Source organism: Periplaneta americana, chromosome 14 (genome assembly GCF_040183065.1).
Source record: "Periplaneta americana isolate PAMFEO1 chromosome 14, P.americana_PAMFEO1_priV1, whole genome shotgun sequence".
NCBI classification, from domain to species: domain Eukaryota; kingdom Metazoa; phylum Arthropoda; class Insecta; order Blattodea; family Blattidae; genus Periplaneta; species Periplaneta americana.
This window is the reverse complement of record NC_091130.1, coordinates 124,839,919-124,853,512: the sequence shown is the minus strand read 5'-3', so window position 1 is coordinate 124,853,512 and position 13,594 is coordinate 124,839,919. Positions and strand designations below refer to the sequence as shown.

The 13,594-nt window shown below is 34.7% G+C and overlaps 1 protein-coding gene and 1 non-coding gene across 4 annotated transcripts in view; both read right to left on the bottom strand.

Annotated features, from left to right (window-relative positions):
• The window catches only part of LOC138713714 (dipeptidase 1-like), a 1,576,476-nt gene that overhangs the window by 799,371 nt on the left and 763,511 nt on the right, over nt 1–13,594 (bottom strand). The gene's annotated exons all lie outside the window — the stretch shown is intronic.
• On the bottom strand, nt 761–833 carry TRNAN-GUU (transfer RNA asparagine (anticodon GUU)). Its single transcript has one exon. It is a non-coding gene; the product is annotated as a tRNA-Asn (tRNA).

The window sequence follows — 13,594 nt, the reverse complement described above, 5'->3', positions numbered from 1 at the left end:
AAATAATCGTCCTTCACTGGATTCGATTCCACGAACTTCGTACGTAAGCAACATGAATTTTGAAACATCCTGTAAATTTATAGCCTTCGGAATGTGAACTGCAAACGTCCCCGAGTTGATATTAATTTTATAGGCGTATTTCACATTGGGCAAAGCTCTCGTAGCGTTGACAACTAATGTCACAGCCTCTGTGTGCGATGCCTCACAAATCGAAACAAATGGCTCATTTAAACTCTCGCAGTCATAAGCTAGCCTGCAAATCACGACTTCTGTACAACAGTATGCTCATCAAACTATCCACATCCAACACAGTCTGCTTGCACAACGGTTTTTATCACTTTAAATTTATAGAAAAGGGAAGCTTTCAATTTGGATCACAATATTCGGAATTATTTTCCTCCGGACAGACGGAGTATTCTGGACACCTCAAACGAAGTACTCAAAAAATATCACAATAAATCTTAGGAATAAAATAGTCCAAGCCTATAGAAGAGCGTATAGCATATTTAGAGTTCAAAGCTATTAGGTGGGTATTACGTATAATTCCTTCAGTGTAAATTTCTGATATTTGTTTGCATCAAATTTTAATATGAAAATATCGACCAATAAAACAAAAGCGATGGAATTTATTGGATCTTAACCAATAAGAGTGAAATTGGTTATAAAGAACAAAACAATAGAACAAATCAACACTTGCAAATCAAACTTTCAGGTATAACTCCCTGTAAAGTTGATTTGAATAATTTCGGGGGAAAAATTGTTCCGGGGCCGGGTATCGAACCCGGGACCTTTGGTTTAACGTACCAACGCTCTACCAACTGAGCTACCCGGGAACTCTACGAGACACCGATCCAATTTTTCCCTCTATATCCACAGACCTCAAAGTGGGCTGACAACCGTCAAGCAACCAACGTTGAGTTCCCGGGTAGCTCAGTTGGTAGAGCGTTGGTACGTTAAACCAAACGTCCCGGGTTCGATACCCGGCCCCAGAACAATTTTTCCCTCGAAATTATTCAGATCAACTTTACAGGGAGTTATACCTGAAAGTTTGATTTGCATAATACACGCCACTGTTCGTTAACAGAAAACCACAATTAATCAGAATTTAAATGACCTCATCACATTACTTATCTTTGTAAGAGGCTTCGTAAAACAATTTATAAATTCGTTAATCTTCGATGCTACTTACCTACGAAATATTTATTTGGCCATTATTCAGTCTATCATTCAATATGGTATAATTGTTTGGGGTGGAAGTACAAAAATTAATCTTAGTCCGTTAAATTTACTACAAAAACGATTAATTAAAATTTGTTTGAAGAAATGTTTCGATTATCCAACTAAATTTATTTATTCTGAATTTAATGTATTTAATATTGAACAAATTTTTAAGTATACGCTGTTAAAATTTTATCATAAAAATCGTAATAAGTTTGTATTACAGACACACAATTATGACACAAGACGAAATATTAATTCAACATTAGTAGAACCTAAATGTCTCACATCTGCTGGTCTAAAGCATAGCATAAATTTTGGCCCTCGGTTGTACAATGCTTTAACTAAATTACACCCAGAACTTCTAACATGTAACCCACTAACATATAACAAGAAAATTAGAAACGCGTTAATATCTTCAATTTGATTAAATAAATTTATAGCCTATGTGTATGAATTAATCAACCTATATTATATTTGTATTCTATAATTTTGAAATATATGTTAGGCCTACTTATCACGTGCGATATTATTCTTCTCTAGTGTTAATATTATATTATATAATTCCATTGCCGCTGTAATTATATTTTAGTTCCTATTTTATTTTACTTACTTATTTTTATTATTATTATTATTATTATTATTATTATTATTATTATTATTATTATTATTATTTATTTTAATATTAAATCTGAACTGCGACCGAGCACGAGCGCTGCTCATTCGGTCTCAAATTTTGTTAATACTACTGTATCTTCTTTTAATATTGCTTGTATTATTTTATTTCTATTTCTCTTGTTTGTTTTGTAATTATATTCGGTATTCTGTATATTTAAATTTAAATAAATAAATAAATAAATAAATAAATAAATAAATAAATAAATAAATAAATAAATAAATAAATAAATAAATAAATAAATAAATAAATAAATAAATAAAATAAAGTCACACAGAGATAGTGTGCTCTCAACGTTGGTTGCTTGACGGTTGTCAGCCCACTTTGAGGTCTGTGGATATAGAGGGAAAAGTTGGATCGGTGTCTGGTAGAGGTCCCGGGTAGCTCAGTTGGTAGAGCGTTGGTACGTTAAACCAAAGGTCCCGGGTACGATACCGGGCCCCGGAACAATTTTTCCCTCGAAATTATTCAAATCAACACTTTTACATATTTAGGTTGTTCAATAACACGTAGTAAAAATGTGAAATCGAGGAAAAATTAAATAAATTCAACTATTTTTGTGGAACGATACGTAGGACACTGGGAAAGAAAGTGAGAAAGGAAACATTAATCAAATATTACAAAGTAATGGCAATTCCGTCCCTTCTGTACGGCTGCGAATCTTGGGTTCTAAAGAAAAACGAAGAAAGAAGAATTGAAGCAGGTGAAATGAAATTTCTTAGATATGTTGCGAGTTATACACTATTGGACAAAAAAAGAAATGAAGATATTAGAAAACAATTAAAAATAGATAGTATAATTCAACTTATTAAAGAATATCAAAATAATTGGAAAGAACTTGTAAATAGAATGCCAACAACAAGTATAACGAGATCAGCCATGAATTATAATCCATCGGGAAGGAGATCATTAGGAAGACCAGTAAAACGTTGGCGAGATCAATTTTAATGGAGGCGGAACAGGCCGAGAGGCCTAAGCCTTGAAGAAGATGATGAAATTTTATAACATTTTACTAACAGTTTCATCATAATGTATAAGGATTGAACTCGGGGAAAAAATACTATTTTTGTTAAAAGTGTGGTCTTGGACTATCTCATTCTTACCCATTTAGTTAACGTACCTTCGTTTACAGCAGTGGTAGGCAAAATGAACGCAACCCACAAGACAGGATTTAAATGACAACTAAATACTGTGGGAGGGATTGCACTCTACAGTGCAGTGACGGATTTACAGACAGTTGCGCCACTACACTCCTACCTACTATATGTAATTAGAATAGTCCATTCACGCGATATCTAATTAATCATTTTTCAAAGCAATTTCTTCGAAATTGGGATTTGTATCTGTGCATCCTATTTTCAGTTGCGCAAGGAGATGAGCATCGCTTAAGCGGGATCTGTGGCAGGACTTTATAAATTTCATTTTAGAAAGCTGTTCACACTGGTAGGTTGATGAATACATACAGCCATTTCCCACAACTATGGTCCTGGAACACAACTATGGTCCAAGATACAACCATTCAAAGATCATTGTAGAAGTAACGTAGACCATTCGTAGATAGCTGCAGTGACTTGAATTCAAACTACAGTACAGCAAAAATATAGATAAACGAGGTACTACGTTATGGAATACAAAATTTGAATAGTTGTATCGTGGATAATAGTTATGTTCCATGACCATATTTATGGGAAATGACGATACTCATTAGTTTTGAAGCAAACTGTCTAAGTAGTGGATATGTAGTACTGGATATCTTTTAAAAAATTTTAGCCCCCAGTAGACCTTCACATTCTGCTTTCAAGAAGCCATCATTCTGCAAATCCAGTAACTCTAACGTCCACACCTGTGGAGTAATGATTAGCACGTCTAACCGCAAACCAGGTGGCCCGGGTTCGATTCCCGGTCGGGGCAAGTTACCTGGTTGAGTTTTTTTCCGGGATTTTCCCTCAACCCAATATGAGCAAATGCTGGGTAACTTTCGGTGTTGGACCCCGGACTCATTTCACCGGCATTATCACCTTCATCTCATTCAGACGCTAAATAACCTAAGCTGTTGATAAAGCGTCGTAAAATAACCTACTAAAAAAAAAGTAACTCTAACTGTAATTCTGGGATAACATTTTCAATTTAAACATGAAAAGGAGTGGCAAAAGTATTGAAATCTTTCTACGTCCTATGAAAATCACTGAATCTGTGATCTTTGAACTCGTATAACAGGTGATCTATTTTAAGAATGTACATGTTTAAGTTCGCGTCCTGAATTGTAACTGATCATAAACATGAGAAATGAAAGAACTGCCTTTCTTGTAAGTGTGATATCCTCTCGATTCATTTGATTCTGCGAAAGACATTGTATCACTAATGAAGCTCCAACGTACAGCAGTCCAGTATAATCCGCCACGTACACGCGCAGTATTTGCATGGAGTGGGAAAAGGGTAAGGTAGGGGGTACGTTTGATGCTTCGCTAGGGTGTGATATCACTGCGGCAATGACGCAGGAATGCCCGCCATTGGTTTACAGTATAAAATATTTCACCAATATTAGGCTTTTCCTTAATGCTCAAATTTAATCAGTGATTAAACTGATTAATAATCAGTTATAGTGATAATTCACAATTTGTTCTCTCGTAGACAGATTCTTTAATTGAAGACCTCCCTGGAATAACGATGTCACCAACAAGACTCTAATTCATGATTCAGGAGAAAGGATGCCAATTTCAGGGGGATATTTCTTCATGTTCACTTTTACTATCACTACTAGAGATGAACAACAATCGAGAAAACGAGACTAACAGCGCCCGCAAAGCCGAAAACCCGCACGACAATGTTGTATTACATCGCGTCCTTGACGTAAAGACCGGTTGTGAGTCTGCCGAGACTCGATATTGATCATCTCCCGAAGTCTGCAGTTGTTTATATCTGACTGAACCTTTATCTACTTTGGCAACTGTTATATATGTATAAACAATTAAGTAGCCTATTTCAAACATCTCTACCTTTCAGTGTATAATAATCCTTTCCCCAGTCTTTATTTAGTTACTAGGCCCTTATTAAAAGGCTAGGAATTTTCTTTTCATATGTTTAAGATCAAGTGTGCAATCTCAAGTAAAAAGATATTGTCATGTTTTATGTTTCTTAGAAATGCAAATTTATTTGAGAATTGTTGTTTTTCTATTTATATAGGCCTAACCATAGGTAATATCATATAATATAACCAGAACATTTTGATAACTAAGATACTGTTCTGTTTTGTCTTTTTGTCTCATTTAAGCATTTATAATGTTATTTCAATGGTGTATGTTATTCAAAGTTACGAAATCTTTCCACGCCGACCAAATGCTATTTCGAAAATGATGAGCGAGACTCGAAGCGCACGAGAATGACGAGACGAGACTCGAAAGACAAATGTAACGAACACAGCGAGCGAGAGCGGCAGTTAGTTTTGTTCACCTCTAATCACTACCATTTGTCTAGTCAAGGATAAAAGTTTATTCAGCAATTGAATGCGATACTATATTTCTATATATAAATGTTTAATAATTACTTTTTTCGCCTAAATCACTTATTTCAAACGTTTGATGTTGCATCATTTTTCGGAGAAGTCTTCAATTATTCTTCATTTCTGTCATCATCAAATATTATCTACGCAAGAAGTGTTCTCTTTCGTTTAATGCAACTTCTCCCTTCTAAGAATTCTGAAGTAATACACAGGAAGTGACGCGCCTTTCTTGTGATGTGGTTGCCATGGCGCAAATTAAGCACTTCAAACAATACAAAGCATACACAACACAAGAGACCCGTACACTTCAGATGAGGGGAAAATAAAGTATACTGCTCATTGCCGCGAATTCGAACCATGTATTTTGAATTTGGTTGCAAAATAAATCGAATTTACATATAATTTGAGCATTGATCTTAAGGGGCCCTATTCATAGACATTCTTAGCGCGAGCTTTCGGTGGATGATCAGCGAACTAACGTTTTTCGTATTCATAAGCCAGTGTTAGCTATATGATATGATATGAATCCTGTTTAGCACGCTCGTAGCGCGGGCTAGCGAAATGTCTATGAATAGCACCCAAGATGTTTAAGACGAGGGTAGCTGAAATTTACCACAATGTTGTAGTTTTAGTCCTTAATATAATATTACTAGTAGATAAGTTCCATAAACTATTTGGTACATTGAAAACGAAGGGAAAATGAGATAGGACGCCTAAAAGGAAAAGAGAAGTCAATTCTTTGAAAACGCAACGGTCTAACACAGGTTTACACCATTGAACGGAATTTCTAGATTCGCGATTGAACCCCTTAACCCTGAATACAGACGGCCACCATGATTGCGCCACTTGTAATTGCGCCAAATGGGTTGCTGTATATCAGTATTGCGTTTGCGCCAGTAACTCGAACGTAATATGCACCATTTTTGTTCATAAGTTGGTACAAAAAATATTTAAGATGTTACGATATGATACAAAATCTTCGTTAGTGGACATTGGTTGCAAGTTCATTACTTTGGTGATTATGGCCGACTAAAATTTTCGTTTCACTGTTTAAGATTATTATTTTGGCAGGACAATTCTTCACTGCACAACGCCAACGTATACGTCCATATACATATGTGTACGCCTTACGAAAATTAAAACCATCTCTTACAAGTAATCCTGTCCTCTATTGCTGCACCTTTGGACTACCTCCATGACAGCCTTCACTAGTTACTAATCTCCCACACAATGTTTATGTACTCTCACTCAATTGTACTACTAAAATAAAACATGACACCTGGGTATTGTGCACTAGTATATATCGTGCTCTACCAACTTAAGAAAAATGAAAATTCTTATCCAAAACTATCGTTGGCGCAAACTCATTAGCCTTAAATATGATCGTATTTTTATATTGCAAATAAACAATAAATATGGCGCAAACGCATTGCATCCAATACACAAGCAGGGTGGAGGGGTAAGGCACGATCTCCCTTTCCTTAGCCATCACTTGTTCATTCAAAGTTAAGCAGTTCATGTTCATTGCCAATCTCTTTACAATGAAAATTTGCATTAGGCCATAGTGAAGATGTTGCCCGCCTTTTCCTCTTATGCCTCCTCCTTCCCGTCTTCACTTTTGGTGTGTTTTTCAAACTGTATTTTATATGACGTAATCTTTGTTGACCATTTATTTATACCGTTAAATTGTTGTGATGATTACGTCGAACATTGTGATAGCAATAATGATAGTATCAATTATGACTACATGGTAATTAATTTCAGTGAATTATATATTGAAATAAGAGTAATGTCCTTAGATACAAACAACTGAATGTGAATATCAGACACATTTATAATCGTAATGAACAAACAGTCAGAATAATTCTCTCACAGTTATAATTAAATAAAACACAAGCGGTAGACCTCACTTTTCAAAAGACTGGCAGGAGAGCTTTTCTAAATCCTGATGTGAAATCTTCTATAATTAATTCAGTTGATTATTTCTTATCAAAGGAATCGGAATTCAATTCCAGTCAGGTCCTGAGGGCTTCAGGGTACACTGCGCGACGATGGGATGCGGAGTTTCCCAAGAGTGTCAATTGTCCCAGTCCAATTTCAACATTATTAATTTTCATCATCACGCCATCTCTCACTGGAATTTAATAACCGCAATTCCTCAGAAACATTTGAAATAAATAGTTACAATTTTACACAAGTTAGATTATACAGGGTGGAATTGAAATAACCTTGCAGATTGAAAGGGACGATAGGGTATCTGAAATGAATAGAAAACCATACATTCCCGACCAGACGAAATTGATGAAACTATTGGCAGACTTAATCATGACTTGAATCAAATTTCTTCATGGACGAATAAGTTCGGACTTAGGTTAAATGCTAGTAAGTCACAAGCTATAATAATTGGATATAAGAGACTACTGAACACAATGAACGACAGACATATCCCAATTATTACAGTAAATAATGCCACTATTCCGTACCACTCTCATCAGAAACCTTGGCATTTACTTAGACGAAAATTTAAATTGGGAATGCCAAATAAAGGAAATATCCAAGAGAGTGTGCTATACCATGCATTCTCTTAACCCGTTCAGAAACTTCCTCCCGCCAAAATTAAAACAGACTTTAGTGCAAACCCTCGTATTACCACTGTTTGACTATTGCGACATAATACTTACAGATTTGACAACTGAACTCTCGAACAAGCTACAGCGTGTGCACAATATGTGTGTTAGATTCATCAGCAATGCTCGCAAATTTGACCATATTACACCTTCGTTCAAATATTTATCCTGGCTGCGACTCAATAACCGTAGATCACTTCATTCGCTCTCTCTTCTGTTTCGAGTTCTCCACACTTCTACTCCAAATTATCTTCGTTCCCGGTTTAACTACTTATCCTGCAATCACAATCTAAACACCAGGTCACAAGAGAGCCAAATCCTAGCAATTCCTCCCCATAGAACATACCACTATTCATCTTCTTTCACTGTCTCCGTCCCTCGTGAATGGAATTCTCTACCTCAGAAGATTAGGGGCTGCCAGACAATAACTACTTTCAAGACAAAGCTAAACAATTTCTTACTGACGCAGACAAATTGAAGTTGTAATTATAATCATAAATCGAGTTTAATGATTTAATTATATTTAGGTATGATTATTATTATTAATGTTATTATTAGTACATAATTATTTTATTGGAGTGTTGGGAAGGTAAAAGAATTGTTATGAATTGTATTGTATTGTATTGTATTGTATTGTATTAATTATGTTCTGCTCCTTAGCAATATAGTAAATTTGTATTTTTGTATCGCACTGGTTGAGTGGAAGAGAAGGCCGAATGGCCATAACTCAGCCAGTTAAAATAAACCATTATTATTATTATTATTATTATTATTATTATTATTATTATTATTATTATTATTATTATATTACGTTTTGTGATTAAATGCACGGTTAATTAGAAAAGTAAGTTTTAAGTTTCAGCAGTCCGACAACATCGTCGCTAACACACTCTTCTCAAGATAAAGATGTAAGAGGTCAACGAACTTGGTATGTCTCGTTATATGAGCTGTTCTCTGGCGCTGTGTTGAAAACGAATCGCGACGTGCAGTGGCTTCAAATGAGACGTTTTTAAAATTAAATTTACACGAAAACCGCCCATACTATTAAAATATGCCATAGACATAAATAACTTTTTTATTGGCTTTCCTCTCGATATGGAAAAAAATTATAATCCTAATCGCAATAGTTACCGAATAAGAGATTGTTAAAACATTTGAGAACGTATATTTTTTTCTGAAAAATAAAATTAACTTTCCACCAATATGATATTATAATTTTTGTTACATGTAACCTGAGCTATTCGCTCTGAAAATCTGCAAGGCTACTTCACTTCCACCCTGTACAGAGTGTGAAATGTAATGGAAAACAAAAGTTGTTGGAAATCATCTCAATGTCACAATAGGCTAAAGTGAACCCGGGCTTTCTTGATTCTTCACTGCAGTCAAGTAATATTATTACACGAACGTGTTAGAGGAACATATTCATGTATAGAAGGTACGACAATAAATAATTTTAAATGACAAACGAACTATATTAAATTTTACACGTTTTATATCTGCGTTACATATTGTATATGAGAACATGAATACTTAATTCATATCACTGAATGTTCTTTAAAATATAAAAGAAATTTATTTGAAAGGCCGTAAAAATATATACGAAATAACTGGGTGCATTTATTTACAATACACTTAAACATTAAACGATTCAATAATAATATGAACAGAATAATTGCTAAAGTCAACAACGAACTTTTTTCAATACTGAGCTGAAAATGGTTCAACAATATTTTCTTCACTGAAACGAAAAGAAAAGAAGTTTCAATGATGGTTGCTCATGGGGACAGAAGAAATATAAAAAAGGTATGAAATTTATGTCACAATGCTTTCGTAACTAATGCAAAATACAGTGGACTTTCCTAAGTTCGACTGAACAGAATTGAAAGTTCAGTCCAATAACGGTAGTGGGTGTGGCAGGTGAAATGAATACAAATTCTTATTGTTCATCCATAAACGAATACAGTACTTGCATTTCCTGCCCGCCCCGAGACTTGTGTATGCTCTTCTAGAACCACAGTGGGTTTCGACATTTCCGTCTTACAAACGGCACAATTCTCAAATAGAAAAAGAAGAGTTCATTAATTTAAAATCAATGATTAAATATGGATGTCCTAATCAATTACATATTCCGTTTTCCTTTAACAAAAGTATCACTACAAGACACAGAATCAATTCCCATTCAAATGGCAAACCCATTTCTTAGTGCCCGTATAGGGGCGTGTCTAATTCTCCTACGTAAGCAGTCGAACTATAGAATATCGAACTTGTTTTCTGTCGTACTTATGAGCTTCCACTGCACAGTGAATAAGAAGATTGAAGAGTACGCAACAAAGTTTCGAAGAGCAAAGAACTTTACAGGAGACGCAAATGATACCATTCGTTCAAGAAGATTCATATAAATTTACAGGACAGATGGCACTGCAATACGTTTTCAGTCAGGTATCCGTATAGATATTTTTGGAGTCGAACATACGTATAAAATCAATATTTCGTAAGAATTAAGGGGAGGATTAGAAGTAGCTTATTGCATCTGTATAATCCAGTGATATTTCATAATTGATATAAATTTTTGCCTATTTTATACCAGATATTTAAAGTTTCTTGGACGAACACATTTTATTATACTTGTAGCTAATAATTTACAGGGAATTGAAAACCAGTCTTACATATATCTGATGAAAGCAGAGTGTCTATTTATGATTCTACAACAATATTGATCACATAGTTCACTACTTCGCAATGATCAAGCTTTATTACATGTCTACAGATATTCTAGGATTATTTATTTAGTTTTGGTTCAATCTGTCATGCAGTATGGTAAAATCAGATGGGGAGGAGAAACAAAATGTACACTTTCTCCGCTTGTATTGCTTCAAAAACGAACAATTAAAATTTGCTTAAACAAGTCAATTGATTAGCCAACAAATTTAATATATTCCGATTTTAATGTTTTCCAAATTGAACAAATATAAAATATTATCATAAAAATCGTCAGAGAGATAGGCCTGAAGAAGAACGACATGTTTATTCTAGCAGAAGAAATTTGACATGTCCTTTAGCTAAACCTAAATGTTGCACAATCATTGGAATAAATCATAGAGTTACGATCGAAGGTTATATAACTCTGCAGAGTGATTCAGTAACTATGTTAAAAACTTTTAGAGATGATAGAGGAGACAATTATGAACAACTTTCATACAGGAAATTATGTCCGGAAACGTTCCCCAGATACAAGCCTAGATATGTTACTGTAATCACCTAGAATGGAACTCAAGGCCATTCTTTTGACATTTGGTTGCATACGAACGGTTCATGAAAACGTTGGTGATTTATCATAAATATGGTATAAGCTAGTTGGCATCGTAAATTATATTTTGAGTGATTAAACCTTGAAATTTTCTTTGTAACTTGCTGATACATTTCATTGGTGGAAGAAGGAAAGGAAATAGAAGGAAAGTTGCAAGGTTTATTAAGTCAAAATATAATTTACAATGCCAACTAGCTGATACCATGCTTATGAGAAATCACCAACGTTTACAGGAACAGGTCGTCTAGAACTGAACTTCAAAAGAATGGCCTGAGTTTGATTCTAGCTTGTTACACTGACTAACATATCTAGACTTGTAACAAGCAAACGGAACGTTTCCAAACAATAGAATACAATACAAATGGCTTTTAAGAAACTCGCAGGTTCTTTGCCGCCCTCACATAAGCCCGCCATCGTTCCCTATCCTGTGCAAGATTAATCCACTCCGTATCATCATATCCCACTTCCCTCAAATCCATTTTAATATTATCCTCCCATCTACGTCTCGACCTCCCCAAAGGTATTTTTTCCTCCGGTCTCCCAACTAACAATCTATATGCATTTCTGGATTCGCCCATACGTGTTACATGCCCTGCCCATCTCAAACGTCTGGATTTAATGTTCCTAATTATGTCAGGTGAAGTATTTTGAGGTTTCGTAACAAGCTGTTTTTATAGTGATGGGTTGTTAGCCCTTCGCTCAACCCCCAGGTCGAGGACCACCCCTTATCGGCTGTCCACGACTGCTTATTCAATATATTCGCAGCTACCCTCCATATCTGAAGGCCGTCTCCTCTATCCACAAAATCTATTCCAAACATAAGTTCCTAAATGAAAATTTTTTATATTGATGACCTTTATCATCATTAAAATTTTGTAAAATGGTCACTGAATCACCCTGTATTTAGATACTAAATTATGACCTAGGTTATTTTGATTTTAATAAATTTATGAAAAAGTTACAAAATTTATTTATTATTGACTTCCCTTCTTCCTTTTACCTTTTTCTTAATATCAGTATACTAAATTTCAACATACTATTTATTCATTTCAAATTATAACCTATTCTTTACTTGATTCTCTATTTCCATTTTCGTAATTATCCCAGTTTTATAATAATGGTATTGTTTTTGTAATTTTATTGAATCTTTGTTATATCCCATGTTCTTTGTTATGTAGGAATCGCTTCCGAACACGAGCTTCCTCAGAAAGAGTTTGTGCTACGTTCATAATTTATTTTTAATTATATGTAGCAATAAATACTAAATACTTATAATTTTCTTGGTCCAATTTTGGCCATAAATACGCGACGATTGTTCACCTCCGAATGTGACCTGCGTGGCATTCGTGAATTCGACGCTGACAGATGGACCATTCTGCCGCAGTCCTGACAGAGCCAGGTTCCATTTTTAGACGAGTACTACTTCATTAGCCTCTGTATTAAAAATCTCAAGTATTTCCGAAACCCGTTCTTACCTACGACTTCACTCAAAATTAGTTTTCTATTTTGCAGATTATACATAAAATGAAAGAAAAGTGGCAATTGTTTGGAAATGAAGGAAACGGGAGAACCAGACAAAATCCTTTGAAACCTCTGCTTTTTTCCGCTACAAATACCATCATTGCCTCATCGGGGATAGAACCAGGGTCGCCTGAAATAAAGACCAGCCCGCTAGCGCTTTTGCCACAGAGCAGCCAAGCGATAGCTTAGTCCTAAAATTAATATTTTGTGATCTGAAAGCACATGGGAGATCTGGATTCATTATGCGTGTTAATGCAGAAGGGTAATTTTATCAGTAATTGATTAAGCAAATTGAATGTCCTCAATTGGCTTATTTGTCAATTAATTTAATACCTTTATCAATATCTAATCTGATATACCAGTAAATTAGTAACGCAAACACCATTGTGATAGTCTGCCTAAGCAATTATGAAAAATAATCCCCTGTTTGTTACGTTAATAATCTAAATCATTCGTGGTTTGAACAGGCCAACCACACATTATTCACCGACATGAAGTACGTATTTTATGGACGATACCTTAATAAAAAATGTCAAAATTGAAGTATATGTTAAGTGGTTATACAAATAAAACAAACATAAAATATTTTAAGTGTTATTGTCAGATATTATTGCAGTTCAACAATTCTCTGACAAATTTTAAACTAATCATTTAATACTTGTCGATATTATTTAACAAATGTTGAGTCGTAATTAACTGACATGTTAAGAATTTTGCCCGAATGTACTGCATTTATTAGTGTGAAC